Here is a 25,270-nt window from a genome sequence, read left to right on the forward strand (position 1 = left end):
CTGCCCTGCAGATTACTGTCGTTTGTTCCTCTCTCTCCCTTTCTCTCACCCCCTGCTCCTCGCTCCACCTAAGTTAACGTTAGTTTTGGGTTGATGGGTTTTAAGAAACTTCTTTTTACTGAAGAGAGAGCTGTTCAGTAGGGGCTGGAGGGATGCCCGAAACGCTCAGTTTTCTTGAATGGAACTCTGTTGGTTTCTACCTCCCGGAAAACTTTTCAATGAGTCTTGTTTTTTGTAGCGTAAACCCCCGTGCGTGTGGGGGAGTTTGTTTTTATTTGGGCACTTGCACGTCAACTGCAGGAACATCGAGTTGAGTTGGAACTGGCCCGAGGCTGCTGCAAGTGGATTATCAGCCCGTTGTAGGAGGGAGAATGAGGGGAGTGTATTTAATAAACGCGCAAGTGAGCAGTTTCTGCGAAGTGATTGTTGCTGCAGAATCCCCCGTCTGTTACTGTCGTGGCTGAAACTCATCCGTGCCAAATGAAATTTTCTAGTTTTTCCTTGACATTTGTTCTATAATGCAGGTCTTGTGATTGACTGTGAATTAGGTCTGATGAAATACGAAGTGAATTTGAAACGGTGGAGTGGTTTTCGAGCATTTCAGCCCCTGAGTTTGCCCAGCAGAATTAATACAGTAATTGTTTACAGTGATTAATACAGTAATTGTTTCTGCATAAAAGGTTAAAATGCAAGTATGCTGTGACAGTCCTCAGAACTAACTCATTCAGTACATTGCAGATTATCTAATGCATACAATGAAAGAAACATTAAAATATTTTATTAGCAGTTAAGATATGTAGGGACTATCATATAATAATTTACTTTCTCTGTTCCTTTCTGGATAGTAAATGCTCTCTTTTGCTGACACATTTGTCTGTGGCACAGAAATCTCAGAAAATGTGATTTCATTAACCTTTCAAGATGATAGAAGATATTTGTTCATATGCAAGTTACTAAAAGCTTCCTTTGACGTTCGGCTCACTTCTTAAAGGCATGTGCATATTTCAAGTTAGGGCATTCATTATTCTTCAAGTAACATCATAAATGTCAGCTATAACTAAATACATGGAATTTATTGGCAATGCTTAAATCATACGTGTTCATAATAAAATGTAACTTTTTGGTAGACTTCCAAAATTTGATATCTTTGTTATCACTAGATGTGAACAACAAAGAGATATGAAGTTCTTAATTTTCCTAATAATCTATTATGCTTTACAATAAATATTTGTGCTTTGTTAAGCACGGTTTAAATGAGATCCACAGATACATGTTCTCTGCTGTATTTTATATGCAATTTTACAAGGCTAACACAGGTTAAATCCTCTGATCTCCTGTCTGACTTGGAGAGAGATCAGACGTTGCAGAGCTGATAAAACATCAATTGTTTGGGCAGGGGTAGGGAGAAGTAAACTCATAATGTGTGACTTTATTTGAATAAACAGTACAAGGTTTTTATATTGCCTCCTTGAAACTGAAGGAATGTGTATACTTAATGCTTTTCAGAGAGCATCTATTGCGTGGTTTTTCTTGAAGGACTGATTACACATTTTGCAAGTCTTTATAACGCAGTACAGTGGTTTTTTTTCCCAATATTAATATTTCAAGGAGTTGAATGAACATTGTTAGGAAGATGCTGCTGGTCCACCATGACAGAAATACTTTAATGAATGAGAGATAAGTTAGTCTTCTGATTCTATTAGGTGTATTTTGTGTGATTGTCACAAACCTCTTATATGTAGAAGAAGTTTATGTCAAGTATAGAATAGCAGGTCAGTAGTGTACTCCAAGGATCATCTGGTCATACCTTTCTTGGCAAAATCACTGTCTAGACAAGTTGGCCCAGCACCCTGTCCTGCTAAATCTTAAACTTGTCTAATGTTGTGGAATCCATTACTTCTCTGGGGAGATTAGTCCAGTGACTGAGTGTTTATTATTTTTTTTTTTTACAATAAGAACAATCTCATTTTGTGTAGATTTTAGTTATTATTTGATAAAAGTAGAGAATGTTAGTATTGACCTTAAATTTTCAGTAACATGTTGATTTGAAGTTTTATGTGCTCTCTATCTACTTAAGTATACAAGAAAATAATGACATTTGTTTGACTGGATTTTTTTCTTTTTTTTTTAAGCCAACAGTTCCAAGGGGTCTGTGTGCATAGAGGGGTGGGAACAGGATGGGATACTAACACACAGGGGAATGTACAACCAGCAGCACATGCACACAGAAATTGGATGGAATGATAATTTTTTTTCTGGAGTACAAGTGGAAAGAGGCCCTGTAAGCATGATCCTGTAAAAGCTTTCAAATTTGAGTAATCCTCATGACAAATATGTAGGTATTGCTTTCTGGACTTCAACAGGTGCAGTAACTATAAGGCTGGGAAGTTGATAAAATTAGATTATTCTTGCCATTTATATGAGTATCTATATCTACTTTAGCTATCAAAGTGTCTAAATTCGTGCTGTGTGTGTCTCTTCTGCAGTGCATATGTCTAGCAACATAGTTTGAGGTGGGAGGAAAGAAACTTGAACAGATTATGTCTTTATGTTTTTATGTAAGTGTACTTAAATGCCAATATCAAAATATATAAATATACATTGTGGGAAACAATAGACTCAAATTACAGCTAAAAATTTTGCAAAGGCAATGCCTTTTCTGAACTCTACTACATTAACACTTTTGCCAATAGAAATTGCTATGATTTTAGCAGTAAACAGGCTGTTTGTATTCTTACTTCAATATTCATCTCGGACCCAGAGAGGAATTGCAGTAAGACTGCAGTATTGATTGATATTTCAAACTTTGTGTAGGTCATATTTTGACTGCATGTATTAATTGGATGGTAATCTGTTAGCTCTACCTATTGCTGCTGATATCAAAGGGTTTATCTTTATTGACTGTTGCACATTTAGCACCTCATTTTATATGTTTTTTTGTCTGAAAGCCAAATCAGGAAATCTAAAAGGTGCTTGTCAATACTGCAGATCTTGTAAACACCATGTCCTGAAAAATATGATAGTAAGACTTTTTTTTTTCTTTAACTCGATAGTGGACATGTATATGAGAGCAAACACCTATGTGTAGGAAATCTTACATAGGAGCTTCTCAGAATCCAGAAAGAATATTCATATTTTTCCTTGAGTAAAGAATAGGCCTTCCTATTTAAATACACATGATACGTGTCCCAAACAGTCTGCAAACAGAGCTGACACACACTTTTTCTGGTTATCTGACTGGGTTCAAACACGTAGGAAAGCTGGGATATTTCATGGACAAAGACTGCTTTCATGTTGCACTCTGTTAATTACAGGAAGAATTGTCTTGTGGTTAGGGTTGGATTGACCACCACCTCTCCCCAGTTTCTGTTCCAAGCTATCTCATACCTTTGATGTATTACCTTAGGAACATCAGGACTTGATTTCAGGAGTCTGAAATATTTGTGTAGCTTGAAATTAATGCAGTTCCTTATTTGCTCATGAAATTTACATCTGCGTCTGTTACCTATTTGTGAAACAAATTACACTTTGTCCTTAAGTTTTCAGGGCATAAACTTCCTAGTGCAGAAGCTGTCTGTTAATGTGTATTTTATAATCTGATACTGAAACAGATTTTTAGTATCTGTTACACTCAGATGCTGTTTGCAACCCAGAAACAGGTGAACCTTTACCTGTTGAGTGCAGCCAGTAACAAAATACAGTTCTCCTTGCTGTGTTTTTGACAAACCAGCTTTTTGCTGTTTGAAGTTTCCCCCTCATGATTCCAGTTACTGTTAGCACAGCTTTACCTGCATGGCAAGATGTGTTTCTGTTGTTCACCGAATCTTCCTCTCTCTGGGGTTTGTCTTATGGGGAAAAAGTCAAGGTAGCCGTGTGTGTTGAGCCGTGGATGGAATCAGTTCCAATGGGATGCAGCTGAGTGTGAGGAGTATGCAAAGAGAAGGATGCCATGGTGAAAGAAACAGACTTGGAAAACTCTGCAACCGTATTTTGGATGAGTAGCATTCTGTTGTTTCTGTCTGGTTCTCTCTAACACTGGCAAAATATATTGAGCTAGATGAAATGTAAAATGAGAAGTAAAAGTTGGTCAAAGTTCCATCTGTCTCTTTCTCTGTCTCTTTCTCTGTCTCTTTCTCTGTCTCTTTCTCTGTCTCTTTCTCTGTCTCTTTCTCTGTCTCTTTCTCTGTCTCTTTCTCTGTCTCTTTCTCTGTCTCTTTCTCTGTCTCTTTCTCTGTCTCTTTCTCTGTCTCTTTCTCTGTCTCTTTCTCTGTCTCTTTCTCTGTCTCTTTCTCTGTCTCTTTCTCTGTCTCTTTCTCTGTCTCTTTCTCTGTCTCTTTCTCTGTCTCTTTCTCTGTCTCTTTCTCTGTCTCTTTCTCTGTCTCTTTCTCTGTCTCTCTTGTAGTATTATACCACAGAGAAAGGCTGATTGAATCATGGTTTGCCCGTAGAGAGGTCAGAGTTTAAGATGTTATCCTCTGGCACAGTTTCACCTGGGACCACCGAGAATGACAAAGAAGGGTTTTAGGAAGACTGAGTGCACTTAAGAGCTCTGTTAGCTAAGTTTAGCTTAAGCTGCCTTTTAGATATCTGAGACTTGATGGCACTTTATATTCTGCATAAGTAAAAGCAGGCAAGAGCGTCTTGGAGCTGTCTGTGTAGTAAAGGAGTTTGACTGTTGCTTCAGGTGTGTTTTCCTGGAAAGAAAATATAAGTGGAGAAAGGAAGGAGATCAAAGACCACTGCTGTGGAAATGCTGGAGAAATTTGTTGGAAGGCGAGGGAAGCATGTTACAGAGTATGGGTAGGAAAGAAATGAAAGAAGCTGTGAGACAGTTCCAGCAACTGCATGATTGACTGTGTTGAAGAAAAATAGCAGAATAAATTGCATAAAGTACTAATATTCAGCTTGGACCAGGAAGATATTTTAAATTTAGGAAAGAAACTTGTAGAGATGAGAAACAAAAGGTGCCCAGAAGAGTCTCTAGAATGAAGAAGAGGGGCAGCTTCCATGCTGGGGTTTGTGAACAGTGTATTCTGGGAGGTTAAATATGAAAGGGAGGAGAATGGCAAGAAGTTTGGTATGTTTTCCTGAGAAAAACTCATATTTTGATACAATGTATATGTCTGTGCATGTATATGCCTGATAGTACTATTCTAATAATTGAACTTGAGCAATGGAACTGATTGTAGTATATTGGCCTTACAGGATCAAATCCCAGCAAATTTTATGAAAAGAACATGAGGGAGAAGTGAGGAAACCCTATGGAATATGCAGGGCAAGCCTGCAGTGTGAGCTGAGCTCTCAGAATCCCCATGACAGTCTCATGTCACGAGTGAACACCAGAATGATGCAGCTGGGATGGGGAGTCTGTCACAGCCTGGGCCCTATGTGACATTTGGTTGGAAATTTATATTTCTAAAAAAAGCTTTTTAAGTCCTGTTTTGCTTTTCTGATACTTTAAAATGAAGACTTCATGCAGCCTTACCACCCTCAAAAGAAATCACTGAACAAAGCCAAATACAACTATTAGATGATAGCAGTTGCTGAAGATGGGAAAGAGTAAATCTTGTACTTTTGTGCAAAGATTGGGGATTACAGGCAGAGAAACTGGGGGATGTACTGTTCTACTGTTGATGTAAAAACTTCTGGAGGAAAACAGATGAGAAACTTATGTCTGCCAAAAGAGAAAAGAGAGGACAGACCACAGAAGGCTACAGACATAGAATATTTTGCTGGAATCTCACTGGTTTTTCGGGATAAAACTATGTGGAGAGCAAGCTGAAAGAAGAGTTGAAGATGACAATAAAAGAGAGTAAAAGGAAATGTTGGATTTCAGCATGTCCTTTCCAGTGGCTGAAAACAATGCTTTACAAGATGCAGTGACACTACAGAATAAATTTTAATGGTGAAAACAAAAAGGGACTTTCCTGCAACTCAATAGGAGAAATGAAAATTTAAGGTTACAGCTAGGGCTTGTATTGGTCAGGGCAAACTGTGCAATGTCTGAGTAATTGTTACTGAGGCATAAAAAGGATCAATAACTTCAAGAATCCAGTGACAGTAAAATTGTGCTAGAGCCTTCAAAACAGACAGGAGCCATGGATGTCAAAAAATGAGAGTTCACAGGGTGACAAGTAAACTGGCAGATGATGATATTTGGGGAAGTGTTACCGATATTTGTGAAAGAAATAGGTCAGGGAACTCTGTGCTTAAGGAAGACCAGAGAAGTGAATGGCCTTATTGATGAGTGTGGCAAAACAAACTGTTCTAGGAACTGGAAGGGCCATAACAAGGCATGACTGCTGAAACAAAATATCAGCTTCCAGAGCAGTTTTGTATTTGAAAATGGATCATTCAGCTGGAGAAGGATATAATTTATATCAATACGGGCAGCTAGTGAGGAGTAAGTTTTGATGTGTTAGGCCATCCTCATTTTTTCACACAGATCCTTTGTATGTGGCACATTCCTTTGAAACAAGTGCAAATTTTTTGGGAGAGGGCCAGACCAGGGCACAGATACCCAAGCAGTTTTTTTATATCCCCCTATTTGTTTGATAGTTCAATATTTATGAAAAACAGTGCAGTTATGCAGAACATTTGTGACCACCAGTGTTCACTTCAGTGTGTACAGGGGTGTGTGCAAAAACTTGGCATATTTCCAATTCAATGTCTGATCAAATGGTAATGTTGACAAGTTTTGTTAACCAGTATTGAGTTGCCAACCTTAATGTCTCTTTATGCAAGCCCAAATCCCTTCACTAAGTTAAAGGCATGTTTGCAGCAAATGTTCCATTTGTTGTTCATTTGATAAAGAAAAGTTTGTTTTATGGAATATGAAAATTATATTTTCCATCTATAATTTACTATTTTTAAGTTATTCAAGATACTGTAAAAAGGGTACCATATGAGCCTGTATTTGAGTGCTTTGGATTTGGCTTTGAGAGGTCTTCCCTCTTTTATGAGGAAAATCCCAGGCCTCCTGGTATGAATTATCATTACAGGTATGTTGGTTTAGCTGTATCCATGCTGATGATGGTCACAGAAATAGGAATGGGGTTTAATTTGGGGTGAGTCCACTCATTATGGCCAGAGCAGCCAGTGCTGCTCCCCCACCCCAGAGGAGCTGTACCTCTGAGGAGTGGTGATACAGCAAGCCTGTGTCACACCTGCCTTTTAATATCCACTGCCAGGATGCTTTTGTCAGCAAAGCTCAGAATATAGAATCAGCTCTTCTAAAAGTTTGTGAAAACTTAAGTTACCAGAGGGAAATTTCATCAGTTTTATTGAAATAACAGCTTCATTATGACTCCCTGCATAGGCACTATGGTATTAGCATGTCTCTTTAACCTTCATTACTGGTCATGCTTCATTTGTTTTTGATTAATTAATGCCCTTTAACAAGATAGGAGCTAAATTAAAAGGTAAAAAAGACATTCTTTTACTAGGCTTAATGGCTGCATGACTTTTTTTCTGCTGTGATTTAAAACTAAAGGCTTGTGTTTCCATTTAGGGTCTTTTTATTTTTTGTAGAGTCAGTTGATATTGCATGTTCAATCACAACATATTTATTTTTTTCCTCCTAAGTATTGTTGCGTGATACCTGTTTGCCACTTCAAGAATATAATTTTCTTCTTTCTGCCTAGTAGATTCTTTTAAAAGAATTCTAAATTTCTGAGTACTCTAAAGTTACTAATTTAAGAAGTACAGGGCTTTTAAAGAAGTTTTTTTCCTAGTACCTTCTGGCTGTCCAGAAGAGTTCCATCCTTTCACAGAAGTTGTTGATACACCTCCTGTTTTTCAATATGTGATGACTGCTCAACAGTGGCTCTCAGGTACCCCATTATCTCCTGTGTGAGGGCTGTGGGGTGGCCAGGGAACCCCACATCCCTGCTCTATAGGCAGGGATGGCCTCTCAGCTGGGCTTGTACCTCTCAAAGTGAGCTGACTTTGTGAGCTTTCTCTGAGGCAGGGATAGATCTATGTATTCAGAAGATGTCATGAGTAGTTAATGAAACCCAGTGTCATGTGTGGTTTAATGATGCTGACTTAAAAAAAAAAAAGGAATGTGTTTTGAAAGAACTCTTAAGTGATTATTATGTTGATTACTGTTCACAGTGGCCTTCATTTCATTTGATTTGCCACCTAGACAGTGTAATGTGTAAATTCACTCACAGGCTCTTCCATAGCTGCTCTTGCAGTTTCATCGTTTCCTACAAATTCTCCCTCCCTCATTACATAGTATGAAATTAAATTTCAGTTTATTTAAACTGCATTTCTGCAGATACAAGCAGATGTGTGAGTAGAAAGGGAGGGAAGTTTGTGTTGAAACCTGAAGGTGTGATTAGCAGGCTGAAAAAGTTTAGATCCTGCTGTGCCTGTGAAACGCCATCTGCTCTGGCAGGAGTGCCCTGAAGGAATTGGCTGGGACTGGAAGGAGCAGAGGCACGCTAGCACAGCTTTTCTCTTGGCCAGTCGGATCTGCAAGAAACAGACTTTATTTTGCTCAGGGAAAGATGAAAACTGGTCCAGGTTTTACTATTTCCACTGAGATTGTCCCTACAAAAGGGCCTGAGGCACAGAGGTAAAGAAATCATTAATGATGACATGGTTATTCCTAACATGTTAGTATAGAATAGAGCAGTATATTTCATATCTTAACTAAAAAACACAACCAGGATTGTCTTGTCCACCCTGCATGCATCCATGCTTCTGTCCTTGTTTCAGCTAACTGCATTTTTGGGGCGGCAGAGTATCCTTTTGGGGATCACTGGAAAATGCTCACAAAGCAGATTTCAAACAAACCTTGCAGTGAGAGAATTTCCATAGATTATTCACACAGATGTTTAGTCATCTTCTAGGGGTTTTGTTTTGTTTTGGGTTTTTTCTTTTTTTCTTTTCTTTTTTTTTTGTTTAAATAGTAAAAAATCTGTGCAATGCTACTTAGGATCTTTCTAATGATTAAAAAACTGTAATATGTCTGTCTGAAGTCAAAATGAGTTATTGCCATGATGTAAATGACAGCATTTTGCTGTTATGGCAAAGCACAGTTGAAAGTATTTTGATTATAAGTATCTCTTAGCTTATTTTTAGGCAGTTGTAGAAAGCATTAATTAGAATTTTTATCAGCATTTATTGCTATTTTTTATTCAGCACAGCAGAATATTTCCATGCCCTCACAATACAGAAAGTCTAATTTTTCCTTCTATTTGGAGTCTCTGCTTGAACAAGTTGGATTGAGAAGGAAGAGTGTGGAACAGCTTTTGTGTTAATGACAGTCCTTTTTTTTTGTCATTGCTGTTACTTCATTTATTTTTCATAACTGGCAGCCTGTTAATTATATGCCAGAGAATTTCAAAGAAGTTTGAAAATAATAAGTTTTCTATGATGTCAAGATGAAAATAAGAAAATGGGAGTAGATGAGCAGAGGCAGATGCAATGCTGGCTATTGCTTTAAGTGTGGTCTGTGTTTTCAAATCCTCTGAGGCAATGACTGTGAGAGACGTCTGCAGAATGGTCTGATGGAAAAAACCAGTACCTTATCATATGTGTGATGGATAAGAATTTTTTATGAAGAGCAAAAATCAAAACTAGATAAGAGACCCTAAGCTTCACTCTTGTTAAAACTGAGTAAAACTCGGTGCTTACATGTAAAATTTATGTAACTCATTATATTGGGCATAACATTTCAGGACAAATTAAATTAGAAACTGATATTACACCTGTAAACATGAAATTGATATATTTTTTTAGGAAAGTGTCTCACAACATTAGAAAATGTTTAAACTGTGTTTCTTGTAGTAAAGAGATGCCATTTCAGGTATCTGCAAAAGTCAGTACAGCTTCAATAATGGACCTCTAAAGGTACATTTAGTCCTATGTAATTTGTCTTTTATGAGAGTAGTTGCTGTTAAAATATCCTTTCTAAGGATTTGAAAGTCTTCAATGCTTGCCTTAACACTTGTTCTAGTAGGAAGCTCCCTAGAGTCAGCAGAGCACTTAAGCTTTCAAGTGGAAAAGAACATGTGTTTTGCAGTGTTTAAGGATTGAGATTATAGTCCTTACTTGTTTAAAAATTCACAGAGCTTAATGTAATTTATAACTTTAACAAGTGTTAACAGTCTTGAATACACTCCTAGAGCTATGTTTCTTTCACCTGTCTGGTGATGGATAGGTTTGGTGTGCCTTTAGAAGCCACATTTTTATTCTTAATTATTTAGGCCTTGAAAGTACAAGGAAATAATTTTCCAGGAGATTAACGTTCAAAAGTAAATTGTTTATTTGCTTGTCTTTTTTGGAGATATCATTTTTCTTGCTTTGTCCTTGTTTTTACCTTTTCTTCATTTACAATAATTTGAACATCTTTTCCTACTTCCTACTAGTGTGTTCTTTCTTTGTTATAAGATCAGTACCATAATTTGGTCCAAAATTACAAGTGTCTGTTTCAGCAGAGATATGAAAATGTTCTGACACAAAATACTTTACTATTTAGAAACATAGCAATCAAATTATTGTTTAAAAATTATAGAGCATTTTGTAACTTATAACTTCTAGCACAGAGGAATTGAATAATTATTTGTAGTTACAGCATTAAAATGTTTCTAGAATCTGTTACTTGTAATGTCCATTACGGAAAAGCTATACACAATTCAACTACATTCAAGATGCTGCATACATTTATTTTTTACAATCATGCATACCTTCTCTTTTACCTTGATACTGTATTTTATTGTGAAGTTCTTTGTCCATTTTGCTTTTTTAGTTCTGCAAGTTAGATGCAAGGCACTCACTGATCGTCTTCCTTCTCTGTAAGTGCACCTGCAAATTTATTTGTCACATCTGAGCTCTTAAGATATGGGCTTTGGTGAGATGTGGGAGCTTATTCTTTGCTACCCAAAGAGTATCTGCATGTAGGGAGGTAGAATATAAGAAAATAAAGATCATGTAGAAAGTAATCTTAGCCCTAAGGAGTTGCAGCTGGGCCAATTATCAAAGATTAGGAACAGGCCTGACTTTAACAGGCCACAACTGTAACCAATGAGAAGAAGATGCTATAAGAGAGTGGGTGGCTGGGTGAGAGGGGAACTGGAGTCAGTGGCTGCTTTGTGAAGGAGAAAGAGTCAGTGCTCTGAGGAGCTGCCCACGAGGAACACCAAGAAGGTATGGAACCTTTGTGATAAGGAGACAACAGTATGGAACCCCTGCGATAGGATGACAACATCTGCATGTGTTCAGTTGTTTCAAAACTCAAAACAATTTCCTGTTTATTTCCTGGATGGTGGGGACAAAGGATTTCTAGGTTGGTTTGGTGTTTTTGTTGGTTTTTTTTTTTTTTTTTCTCTTTAGACACCTTGTTTATGTTTTGCCTTGCTCTCTCCTATTGTAAGCAAGTGAGTAGCAAAACAGGAGTAGTATTGACTCAAGGGCTGCAGTTGAAGCAAGAGGAGCTGGCTGACTAATGATAGTCTGGAATGAGCTGTGCTTCGAAAAAGAAATACTGACCATCTTCCTCCCTTCACTTCTCTGTTAAAAATGGAGATAAAGACTCAGAGGATTTGTATTTGTGCTTTCCTGCAGTGTTTGAGAGCTACAGGAAAGCTTTGCCTGATCTCTACAGTACTGACAATGAATTTGTTTGAGGTGTTTTGTTGTGATTACAGCTTGGGCTGTAACAGGATCAGTAGGAGCAGAGATATACTTTTTGTCCTGGTACCTTGAGCTTTATTTGCCTCCCTTAGTTTGCACGTTTTAGTGGATTTTCACAGAACTCTTCTTTCTTTTAAAAGACCTTTTGAACTTTATCTCCAATATCTGAGTAATACTTTGGTTCAGCATATCTGTTAGATTCCCAGCTGTGTTCCAGGTCTGTCTTGTTCTTGCCATCAGCTCTGATTCACTCTCTGAGATGTTCTGCAGTGGTACCCCTGCAGATTTCAGTAAGACAGGTAAGCCAAGAAATAAACAGAGTTAAAGAGGACAGCTAGTTCCCTGCCTTGCTCTTGTCATGAGCATCATTTGGGATGTCACCTAGCTTGGTGACCAGTGCTGAATTTTTCTTCTTGTGTCCCAGAGTGTAGCTGGAGAAAACTACACTGTGATGGTAGATTCCATAGTTGGTGGATTGTAATAAGGCAGACAACAATTCTGAGGATTGTAAAAGTGCTAAGTCAGTAGTGTTTGGACAGATTTCCAACTCTTGCAGAGGCTTTTGTTCAAAATTGTATATAAATATCTTTTATCTTCTGCCCTCTGACAGAACTTGTATGTGGGTGTTCTTCCACCTGGTTCTAATCCACTCACCTAAAAACTCATTTTATCAAAGATATCCTTGGCAACCATTTTATGTTTTAGTTTTGGAGAACTTGTCTGAACCTTGAATCCCATAAGCTAAAGCCATCATGTGGCTCATCACTTTCCTCAGGGCTCCCTAGTCCACTGCTGAATACAGTTAGGGTGGGAATCTTGTGTATCTTGCTAGCCTGTGCTGGTTTGCCTCCCTCCCCTATAGGGACATTAGGGTTCCTCAACATGCCTTGTGCCATCCCTGGTTTTCTGCTCCTCATCCCTGAAAGTGCTTGATCTCGTTCTGGAATTTCCATAATCACATACCAGACTACTTCCTTTATTTTTTTTTCCTGAGCTGCCTTTCCATTTAGTTGAGGAAAATTATCTATGGGTGAAGAAAACATTTATTTCTCTTTTTCTTCTGCCTTCCTGCAAACTATGTGGGTACTGTAGCACACAGGAATAACATAAGAGGAATGCAGGTGAATGGGAAGAAGCTAGTAAGTGATGCAGAGAAAAAATCTATATTAATAGAGGAGAAAAGCCTACTGATGGAAACATCTGTATTTTGAGAAATACACTGCTGAGATGCTAGCCAATAGTTGATTGCTGACTAAGCCAGAGCATTGATCCTGTTGTGTTCACTTTTTGGTTTCTTATTTTTTACAGAAGTACAGGTGACAGTGCATAACTGTTCTCGGGAGTTTTATTTCAGGCTGCTCCTTTCTCTATACCCCTGGGCTTTTTAGCATAAAACTTGTTATTTTTTGCTTTGGAATATTGTTACAGCATGATGCTAGATTTGAGCAGGAAAGCTCCCCAAGAAAAAGGAGAAACACAGTGTATTAGAAAGAATGAGAGTGCCAGTTAGTGGAAAATCAGGATGTTTTCTTGCAGAGCAGTTCTGGTGTGATGCAGCCTGGCCCCTGAGTGAGTAAGCTTTGGGGAAAGGAATTCTGAAAAGTCCCTGCCACTGCCTCCTGCCTGCACCTTCACATTTTCGGTACCCAGTTCTCTTTGGTGGTCAGGAAGCTGCTGTGACAGGTTGTTCTGGCTGGCTGTCATCCATTTCAGAGTGCTCGAGGGGGTTTCCCATTTGAAAGTGCACTCAGGAGATCACTCTGTGAAGGGGGGGAGCCTTTTTCACCAGCAAATTTCACGAGCATTTTTCCTTGGTGAAGAATTGCCCAGAATTTTTAACAACAGCAACAACAAATAATTACTTTTCTCTCACCTTTTTGCTTTCTTTGTGGCCCACAGCTATTCCTATAGTGCAGAAAAACAGTCGTGTTTTACACCGGATAAGCACTGATGTCAGCACAGAAAAGCTCTGTGCTGAAAATAGTTTGTTTCATGTTTATTCATGTCCTGAAATGACCAAATTCAAATTCACATATAAGAAGTAAACTGTAAAATAATCTATTTTTTTGTGTGTTCACTATATTGCCAGAAAAGCCAGTATTTGTTCTTTTTTGTTATTTTTTTTTTTCTCCAGGATCTGCAGTTTCCATGCAAACTGATGAGATCCATGCTCTCTACGTTTTTTTAGATCAAAATGTGATTTTTGTTTTATTCCTTGGTGTCTCTACTGTTTTTTTTTGATACATTTTAAAAATATGTTTGCTACTTATGAATGAGCCTATGGCTACTTAGAAATTGTACATCTATTTGAATTGAATGAGAAGCAGTTTGATAGATAATCTTGATATTCGTATTGAATTTATTTTAAGTAGAGTATAAAATCAGGAAAATTCCGTAGCTGTAAAGTTAAGATGGGAAATATATATAACTCATTGTTTTATGTAAAATCCGTGGGCGACTAATTTTTACGTTTAATTTGTGGCCGAAACTTTCAGTAGTGCAAATAGAAATTACAAATTAAAAGATACTTAAAAAAAAATCATTTAAATTGATTTCCTTCTCATATTTTCCTCCCCAATTAAAAGTAGAAAAAGCAGCTGCTGCCAAGTTGTGAGAAAACACAAACGCCTGTGCAAAGGCCGGCTGTAAAAACAAAAAGTTGGTTTGAGCTGGGCTGGGTGGGAAGCTGTAAGTGAAGGGTTAAGCTGAGCGTTTCTCTGGCTGCTGAGTGAAACAGGATGCAGTGACTACATTGTCAGACTGCTGGTGTGAGTGCAAACAGATGAGGAAATGCTGGATCAGGCACTTCAGCAACTTGGGCTGTAACCTAGGAAACCGCTTGCGTCATACTCGCCAGCAATTAGCTTACAGTTCTTTTATTTTTGATAGTGTTGCAAGCTGAACTCGCCTGGTACAAAGGGAAAGACTGGCTCCATCTCAAGCCCTCCGCTTGTGACTGCAAAGAGAATTTGCGAAGCGCTGCTCAGGGAGAAAAATTAAATTTATTTAAACTTTCCGTGCAGCTTCTGTAAAAGAGAGTTGTAGCTGGGCTTGGTTCTCAAAAATGTGCAGTCACATTTTTATGATCTGTATGAAAGTGAACTTCCCTAGTTGCCAAAATTAAATTTCACCAATATTTTGGATATTGCCATCTATTTCAGCTATTAATCTGAAGTTTTTTTGTGTGCTACATATTGAAACATAGTTTTCAAAATTAATGTTACCTGAAGCTTAACCTCTAAAGCAAGGGATTTTTTTTAAAACCCTTTTTTTTTCTGTGTTGATTAAAATTCAGTTATTTCCAGTGGTTACCTATCCACTAATATAAACCTGTTAGTGTTGAAAGCAGTGTGTGTTTTATCTCAGAAAATCATCATATCTCCTGTATTTCACTTAAAAACTGTAAACAAATTTACAGTAACTAGCTTAATATTGATGTATACTGTTAGTATGGGTATTGTCTCGTGGCTAGCTATGGCTGGGATTTTTTAGGGAAAAATCACCCAGTGACCAACAGGTTAAACCTGTAATGTTTGGTTTTTTAATTTTTTGTTTTTAATTTTAATGGATTTGTTGCATAGGCAAACACACAAACTTAGGGTTTAACAAACTAGAATTATAGCGCATAGCTGAAGGCCAGAGTTGTTAAAACATCAAGGCTAATACAGAATACACATGTTCCTCAGTTTGTGCAATGCTTAAAAAGTCAATATAATTCAAATGCTTGAATACTTGGGTTTTCAAATATTTTAATTCTTATTAAAAACATAGAGGAAAAAAGATGACCAAACAAATCACCAAACCTTTCCAATTTCAAACCCTACTTTCCCCTCCCCTTCCCCCCCCCCCCAAACCCTTGGATACAAGGCACACTGATGATAAATTGCCTTGGCTGTAGGAGTCTGGCAGCCCATATTCTTAGGGGCATTTTTTGGACTGCAGGCCAGTGTCATTTATGGTTAGCTGGTCACTGGGGTTGCATTCCAAATGATGATCACTGTCTGTGTGGCCTGGGACCTTTGTGCAGGTTTCTCTCCAATTGTATTTTACTTAAATTAAATTTAAAAAAAAAAAGTGTGGAGGTGGCCAAAACACCAGGGGTTTATTGGCCATTAGAAAGGAAGAGCACCAGGTTTTGCTGATATTTCAGAGTCCTTTCCTTGGCTGCCTTGCCCAGCCTCACTGAGACATTGCATGTGGCCACTGCTTGGGAAGGGCTGTATTTGGTGTGGGTTTGTGTTGGCTCAGCTGCAAGACATGAAGTTTTACTGTTGAAGTCATTGGGTATTGGGACTTAAATCTGGGTGATCAATAAAGAGCTAGTGTAGATGTTAACAAAGCAAGATGTAGAAATCACAGTTTTGAATTTTGCCCTTCGTTTTTTTTGCCCCTTCAATTCTGGGCAGTAAAATGGAGGCTATGGTCCATGTTGGGTTTGATTATGTCCTGTAATTCTGCCAATTTTTTTAGGACAATTCCTGCAAGTTATGCAGTACATCAGGCATATTGGATATTTTGTTTTATCCTTGTTTAGTATTGTAGCCCAGTAAGCCTTGTCAGTTTTCTTTCAATGAAGGAAATGGGAGTTACATGATCACATACTTATGTTTCTGCATAACTTTTAACATTATTTAATTATCTGTATTTGATCTTCATTCTGGCACTCGTTAGCTATTTTCAAAGTGCTTTTATGAGCTGACAATACTCAGTTGTTGTTTTGTGGATTCTCAGCCAGACTGTTTGGTATACATGCATGTTTCAAAAGATGAGTCTGGAATAACAGATGGAACTGGATGCTACTTGGCTATTTCATCTTTCAGGCATTACAGTAAGGGACTGCATGTTTTTCAGCAAAATCAGTGATGTTTTGTCCAATTCCTGGGGAAACATTTGTTTCATATCTGTCAGTGTCATGACAAGTCATCTTGTCTCATAATGTTTATTGTGTAACACAACCAGTAAAATAGGTGGGTGCTATGAAAGAAAAGGGATTAAGGTCTCTACCATCTCCTTCTGAATGTGATTTTTACAAGTCAGCAAAATGTTTTTGCAGCCCTTATGAACTGTTTTGTAGAAAATTCCACTGAAAACATGAAGGAAGTGACTGACAGTCTTATTTTTTTAAGTGTGTGCAGCTAAAATGACCAGCAGTCAGGCTACCTTGCATGGAAAGTTTTGTGCATCAGGAATATTTGCATGCTTTTCTGAGCGGCACAAGGGGGTCTTTTCCTTGTTTTGCATCCTCATCATATTCCTAAATGACAATTAGAATCCCTTAAATGGGCAGCTTTTTAGAAATTATTATTATTATTCCCACAGTCTAATTTGAATAGCTTTCTTCCAGGTCTTTTTGTTTTCAAACTACTGTTGCTGGGAATGTTTTTTTTTTATTTCCATGTAATCATTTAGATCAACAGAGGAAATTATGCAGATATATTTCTGTTCTCCAGCCCCTTTTTCCTGATAATAAAATCTTCCTCTTTTTTATGAATAGGAAGTTTCTCTACATCTCCACCCTAGAACATCACAACTTCAGCCTGTGGTAAACCTGTCATTGGGCTTCTTTGTTTGTTTTGGATTTTCAGAGGATAAAAGCTAGGGAGAATAACAGAGAGGCATGCCATAGCCATCTCTAAATTTTCCTGGCATGTCACAAGTTTTCCTTTACTATTTTGTGATTTTCATAGTTTATTTATTTGCTGTGTCCAAGTAACTAACTTGTTCCCAGTTTCTTCACTGTTAAGCTTCCTCCCAGAGTGTTTGGTGTCCACACAGAATTTGAGTCCTTAACTAATCAATAGAATGTAACAGTTTGCTAAAATCCTGTGGAGCAGAGAGCTCCTTGCTCCTTCTCATTGCTCTAGATTACAGTTACAGATGATTTTCCTCAGTCTTTATATTCCACTACGGTTTCCTTCTGGGATAGTAATTTTATAAGCATTTTTGACTTAAAGTGTTATCCTCTATATATTGTACCTATTTAGAGGAAATGTTTTTGTTAAGATGCACACTGGAGGCCAAGACTTAAATTAATTTTAAAATCAAGTGATTTAATGCTATCAGTAACTTTTCCGTACCTCCTTCCTTTCTTCCCACCCTCCTTCATTTATTTGCTTTTTAAAAATTGGAATGCTGACCTCTTGTATTTGTCTCTGCTATATTTTATTTTTTCCCCCCAGTCTTCTTCATTGTTCCTTCACATACTGGTGAGTTTTTTCTTTAGGTGTTTTTTCCCCTCCTCTTTTTTTGTTCATAATACCAGCAGCAGAACCAAGTGAAATGTGTGGTGCAACAGCAGGTTTTGTTGGCTGGGAGGTACAATTGCAGTGCAAGTCTTGATTAAAATTATGAGTTCTGAGGTCAGAGCATAATTTTTTGATGCTAAGAACTAGGTTCGATTTAAATTAGTTTTTATATAGTCATAAAAAGTGATTTTTTTTTTTAATTGACCTTTGGACACTAGGTTTCTAATCTGAACACCTCTACTCAAATATCCCAGTCCCCTGAATGCTTTATGGCACTAACACTGAGAGGAGTGGTCCTTCCCAGCCCTGTCTGCTCATTCCTGCCCTGGCACCATCCCCCATTGTGCTGACACAAGCATTCATGAGACTACACAGTGAACTAAATTGGGGAACTAATCCGTGTTAAAAGTAATCAGTTCTTTTTTGTAGCTCCTTGCCACGTGTCTGTGTCAAGGCTTTTGCTGCAGAAGGGGGGAGTCACCCAGGGGTGGGAATGAGCAGCAGAGGGAGGGCAGGGCTGCAGCTTTATTGTGGCCCTGCCAAGTTGTGCTGATTTAAGAGAACTAATGGCACTGCCGTGTAAAGAATGGATGTGTTTAGAACTTCCCAATAAATCAGTCGAAAGAGCATCCCCTCATGCCCAAAAGCCTCTATATTGTTTTTTCCATGAGTCTTGAGTGAGCCATTTATTCTGCATTGTCTTTTTGATGTAAAGGAGCAAAACGCTTTGGCATTGGGTGGCTGAAATATGGCAAACAGGTAGGTAAAAATTAAACAGTGACAGGCAAATGTGGTACCATGCTTGCAACAGATAATGTTTTACACAAAGTTTTCACAAAGGCTTTGAATGGAAAGGTGCAAATTAGATATTTAAGTGAGACTTGTACATAAATGGAGAAGAGGGTTTGTTTGAAGAACAATTTGAGATCGTGTGGTCACAGACAGAATCATACTGCATTGATATGTCAGTACAGAATGAACTGGTAAAGGGCACATGTGAATTAGGCTCTTCCAAACACCAGAATATTTGGCTCTCTTTTAAAACAGTGCTTTAATACTGCTCTGTTTATGTGAAAATTCTTCATAATTCTTGGAGCGAAATAAAACGAAAACTTTATGAAACTGTAACAACACTTCTGTGAGTCACCTTCTGAGTCTTGGACTCTCATCAATTCATCATGCTTCCATCTGCAGGACTGAATGTGTAATGTGGTAGTGAAGAAAAGCTATTACCTGGGAGTGCAGAAGTGGAAATCCTCTCATACTGAGTCAGCAAATGTCTGTCCCTCTGATGCTTCTATGTGATGATTTTGCTGAATTTTGTGGGTACCTGAGGTTCCAGATAAGTAAATTGCTACAGTCAGGAAGCTTCTATCCAGCTCGTTGTAGTAATCCTCTTTGTCTCTTAATTTTCACATTGCCAAAAATTCGCATATGTGACAAACAAGGAATAGGAAAATATGATGAAAATGTCAGTTTCTCATTAATATTTCAAGCCCAGGCTGAATTTCATGAGACAAATGGGTCCTATGACTTTGTTCCTGTGAGTTCCTTTTCCATCCAGTTTGCAATTTTCTATAATGTGGAACTGAGCAATCCAATTGTGTATTGCTTACTGCTTTTATAATAACTCCTAGTCTGTGGTGTGTTCATTTTGTAGAGTTACCTGCTTATCTGTTGTGTCTGTCACCCCTTCAGTAGAATCACCAGTGTAAGATGCATTTAGTCACCAAGGCAAGTTTTTGCAGAAGGGATTGGGAGTGGAGATAGAAGCAGGAGCACCATGTGTCTCATTTCAGCTTTTGAACAAATTCAGCTGCTGAGGAATAGACAGAAATGGCTTTAGGTATCTGTTTCTTTTGTCAACTTTTTGTGTTTTCTTCTACTGTCTCAAGGTTTGTGATCAAAGAGAGAATTGTGTGAAAGCATCTGTGGTCCTGCTGTTTGGATTTGTTAGCTCTATTCCTTTATGAAATCTGAAATGTTAAATCTTGCATTGTGCAACTAATGATGCCTTCCTAACACAAGGACTGTTACTTACCACCTAATTATTATTATTATTATCTTTTAAAATAAGGTTCAGGAAGATAAGGAGGAAATTTGCTCTTGATTAAATACACATTTTTTTAAACCAAAACATTAACAAAAATGTTGATTACATAGATGAAGACAAAGATCAAACTCAAACCTGGGAGAACTGAGAGGGAAGTGAGAAGTAAACTGAAGAGAAAGCTTTAATCACATAAAGAGGAAACTTTAGAAGCCTGAAGTTTGTAAGTAAAACCTAATGCCAAGCTGAATTCACTAGATTGTTTTTGATTTTCCATATCAATTATTCCTAGCCAGAAGATGGAGTTAGAACACTTTAATTTTATAATGTCCAGTAAGCAATTTTTAGGGCTTTATCTGTTTGGTAGTGACTGTACATGGTGATGTGTTCTAGCCAGCGTGGTATGAAGGATGTGCAGGGTCCTCTGTCACCAGAATCCCCAGAATATCAGAGAATCATGGAATGGGAGGGAATGAAGATCATCTCCTTCTGTCCCCCCTGCCATGGGCAGGGACACCTTGCACTAGACCAGAGAGTACTCAGAGCCCCATCCAACCTGGCCTTGAACACTGCCAGGGATGTGCTCTCTAAGGTTTTCAGTGAGTATGGCTTGTTGGCAGAAATACACTGAGGAGCTGAATTAGAACATAGACTTTTCAACTGAAAACACGATTGGAAATATTTTGCAAGAAATAGTTGAGAATTATTCATTGACTGAGGCAGCTTGGCAAGCACTTTGAAGAGTGTGGCTCTTAGCAGTCATCCACTATAATGACTGTAAAGGGCCATAAATGACCCTATAATATCTCAAGAAAAGGGGCACAGTGGCCCTAAACCAGCTGTGTGTAATGCTGCCTATGCTACAGTATCCTGTGAAATCTGCTCAGGAAGTTGAGTGGGCATGGGTGGATGTTTTGTGCTGAATTCCATTCTGCCATTAATCTTTCTGATAAATTAAATATTTGGAAAAGTTGCCCACAGGACTTTAAATATTTTGCCAGATCTCCTTGTTGTGGCTGACAAACTGTCAAAAGTTGAATGCTCTGTGAATTTAGCCAATGTTTCCTGTAAATGCTCAGTGCCATCAGGGATAAAGCCCCAAGCCAGACCAGGCAATTCTAATCTGATTTCCCTGCTTTATTTTTTAAACCTCACTGTCTGGCGGCCTCCAGTCAAAAATCTGTCTTTTTTATATATTACAAGCTTGGTTCTCAATGCAAATGTCCTGTGTGCAAATTTTAATTAATTAATTAGCTTGGTTACAGCCCTGTGTGAGTTGAGGAAAAGTAAAGGTCACCTTTTTATCTATTGGTCAGAAACACGCATCAAAGAGAAGTGACTTTAGAATCTCCTTAAGTGTTTGCTTTGGTATTTAATATATAGCTTGATTCATAGATTGTTTTAAGCATTTTAACAAAGCAACAAAAAAATCTATCATAGATTGCTATTTTTTAGGTTTCATTATGGAAAAGAGAGTTTTAGACTCTTTATTGGAACATTTGTAAAGGATTCTTATTTTGACAAAATAAGACAGTACTTTCAGAAGACAGTATTTTGTCAGAAAATTTCAACTAAGTATTCAAAATGTTTCAAATTTTCAATATGAAAATTAAGAATATTGACATGATAATTAATGCCATTCATTCTACAGCTTCTTGTAAGTTCTTTGTGTGGCTTTATTAGTTTTTTTTTTTTTGTCTGAAGAGTTGCTGCATTCTGCTGTGCTGGTTACTTGGTAATGATTGTTGGAGCATTTACTTGGAAGCTTGAATTTAAAAAAACTCCTTTTGCCCCAAAATTTAAAAATTTTATAAAAGGGAAAAAAAAGAAAATTAGAATGTCCAGCATTCACAGAAGATACCTGTCTTCCCCACCCCATTTTGAGATGTTTATTTAATGACTAAATCCTATAAAATTTCCTGTATATTCACACTGAAGTCTCTTAACTTCAAGAGAGCTACACAAGCTTTTATGTTATTAAAATTGCCAATGTCAATAATATAATCCAAAATTATTGAAATCAAGTAACAGCTTTATTTTGACATTTAAACCATATTGCTTCGTATTCCCACTAGTTTGATAACTGATGTGAACTGTACAGAATATCTTTGTTTAAGCAGTTGTAATCATTTTTAATAACCATTTCTACTCACTGGGAAACTGCATTTTCTAGTTTGCAAAGTAGTAGCTCATTTTCTGTGGCCTGAGGCAATTAATTAAAACGGTTTCAGTGTGAAAGTGGGAGTCAACATTGTTTAAACTTGGTAATGTGACTCAGTCTTATCGTGTTAGTAAGTTTGAAGTTTCTACATCAGTATTTTCAAGTACCAATATAGATTTTTTCGTTGAAGAGAAATTAATTGAACTGTTTGATTCAGCATTTCTTTTATAAGTAGCTTTTTCTCGTCTAACCAGCTTCTTTTTGTGAGCTCTCAAGTTGAGTTTCCTCTGAACATCTTTCATGATTGAAGCTTTAGTTCTGAACTTGCATTGATTCTTGAAATCATAGTCCTTTCAAGAGGCTAAACCATAAATATATCCCTAAAGTTTATGATACAAGGACAAAAAGTCTTGAAAGAATAATTTCCTGTTTCCTATTTTATTTTCCTGTTAAATTCTAATACAAGACATTGTCCTGCCAGGTCACAACAACCCCCTGCAGCACTATGGGCTGGGGAAGAGTGGCTGGAAAAGGACCTGGAAGTGCTGGTTGACATCAGCTGGATGTGAGTCAGCAGTGCCCGGGTGGCCAAGGAGGCCAAGGGCATCCAGGCCTGGATCAGCCATAGTGCAGCCAGCAGGACCAGGCCGGGATTGTCCCCCTGTGCTGGGCCCAGTTCTGGACCTCTCTATGCAGGAAGGACATTGAGGGGCTGGAGTGAGTCCAGGGAGCTGGGCAAGGGTCTGGAACACAAGTCCTGTGAGGAGCAGCTGAGGGTGTTCAGCCTGAAGGAAAGGAGGATCAGGAGAGGCCTGATCACTCTCTACAGCTGCCTAACAGGAGCTTGGGGTCCACCTCTTCTTCCAAGCAGCCAGCAATAAGATGCAAGGAGATGGCCTCAAGTTGCCCCAGGAGAGGTTCAGATTGGATATTAGGAAAAAAATTGTCATGGAGAGGGTTGTGAAGTATTGGGACAGGAGAGCAGTGCAGTCATCATCCCTGGAAGTGTTCAAAAAGCATGTGGTTAGGGTACTTGAGGACAAGGTTTAATGGTGAATGTGGTGGTAAGTGCTAAACCTAGTTGGACTTTTTGTTTGATGATTGTTTGAAGTTCTTTCCCAACCTTAAAAATTCTATGATTCTACAAATGTATCTGAACTTGGTAAAGAATTTTTGTTCCCTTACCACAGATGTCTTGTTTTCCAAATTGTCTCTGAAGTGGCAGTTCTGACCTTCTTTTTGGACATACTTCTCTAGGGTAATATATTTGGGATATATAACCTTTTATTTAATTAATACCTTAATGTAAATATAGACAAGTTTATATATCAGCACATAGTGTATGTGTTTGTAGTGCACATTGCATTGTAGTTTAATTCAAATACCTTTCTGTCATGCAATAATTTGTAAAATCATAGAATGGTTTGGATTGGAAGGGACCTTAATGTTCTTGTTCCCCCCCCTGCCATGGGCAGGGACACTTTCCACTGGACCAGGTTCTTCAGGGCCCTATCCAGTGTGGCCTTTGACACTTCCAGCTTTTCTGTTCCACTGCTTCATCACCCTCCTAGTAAAGAATTTCTTCCAAATATCTAATCTAAACCTGCTCTCTGTTTCAAGCTATTTTCCCTGTGCTGTCACTACAGTGCCTGATGGAGTCCCTCCCTGGTTTTCCTGTAGTCCCCTTTCAGATACTGGAAGGTTGCTATGAAGTCTCCATGCAGGCTGCTCTCCTCCAGGCTGAACAGCCTCAGCATTGTCAGCCTGAAGTGTTCATCCTTAGTACCTTTGAAATCCTTGCTTATTTCAGTGAAATTTGACACAGCATAAACATCTAACTCCAAGCTGCCAGGTAATCCAGTCATAAGACAAAATTTCTAAGGGTTTCATCATTTGTGCTCCTCACAGAAGCACTTACCCTTTTACTGAAAAAGTGTATTTATTTTCCTGATACTCCTTGTTGAGATGTTTATTCAAATTTTGGGAAGATGCTCTTCTTTGTAGTGAGACATGACAGTTTATTTCCTGAGATGTTATAAGGACTTAATTTGTTGCTCCTCAGTCTTTACCAGTTATGGAAATGAGCTGTCTAGCAATGACAGCACCAATATAAATGAAATACTGACTTATTTATTGGCTGATTTTTTTTTGTGCTCTGTGCATGTTGCAGAGTCTACAACTTCTTTTTCAGTGTAGTAGGCTACTAGATAGGAATGGCAGTGGCCATTCTTTGGAGGATGAGCTTGTACAAGTTTTGATCTGGCACGAGGCCTGATTCACTGCTGCTGCTGGGATGTAAAAGAAAGTTGTCTCACTGGTATTTTATTTTGTGTTGTATCTATTCAGAAATAAAATGATAGGTCACAGCCTATTCTTGTGGAGCCCTGAGTAGTAAAATGGACAGCAGATAAAAGGATGAAGCAAAGAAGCTTGTTTTTCAAGCAAAATGAGTTTTCATAGAATTTCTTTTCACTAAATGACCAGAAAGCATGAAGATTTATTAACATTGCTTACCACTCATTTTCTGAAGTCTTTTCTGATGCCCAGCATTATTTTTGCCCCACTCTAAGAAATGGAACTTGTGTTGGTGAAGAATGTTTCTCATTGTATCTCCAAGTTCACATTTTGCTTGCAGATAAGATGGTTTTTATGTTTATAATTTATTACATTGCTCATAGGCATGTGTCATCTGTTTAGGCGGTGAGGTGATGTTATTGTTTGTTTTAAAATTAACTAGCTAACATTTAAAAAGGAGAGGGTGAAGAAGGGAAAAGACACTTAAAACTTGGCCACTTCCAAGACCAGTTATTAGAACAACAAAATAATTCCCCCAGTAAGTCTTAGCTCTTTGTGGGTCACAAAGCTGTCATTGTGGGAGCATAATTCTGACTACAGTTCTGTGTAGCATGTGCTTACTGCATGGGCACAGTTGTTTTTTGGTTACAACTGGACATTTGTTTCTTGCTCTTTCCTTCCTATCCCAAGTCATATTGAAAAGATTATCCAGGTGGCTTCTGCAACTCTTTGTTTGGGTGGTTTGCCAGCAGTGGGACCTGGGAGAACAGAGTCTCCTGCTGCTGCTGCCCATGGAAGCAGAGTTGAACTGTGCTCTAGCCTCTCAAAATTCTCAGTTTGAGCAGCAAGTTGTTCCCTTCAGCACCTTGATTGGTT

General features: G+C 38.1%; 1 protein-coding gene across 6 annotated transcripts in view; it reads left to right on the forward strand.

Annotated features, from left to right (window-relative positions):
* PDE3B (phosphodiesterase 3B) overlaps positions 1 to 25,270 on the forward strand; it is an 82,873-nt gene that overhangs the window by 1,790 nt on the left and 55,813 nt on the right. The gene's annotated exons all lie outside the window — the stretch shown is intronic.

This window comes from Agelaius phoeniceus, chromosome 6 (assembly GCF_051311805.1).
Source record: "Agelaius phoeniceus isolate bAgePho1 chromosome 6, bAgePho1.hap1, whole genome shotgun sequence".
NCBI lineage: Eukaryota > Metazoa > Chordata > Aves > Passeriformes > Icteridae > Agelaius > Agelaius phoeniceus.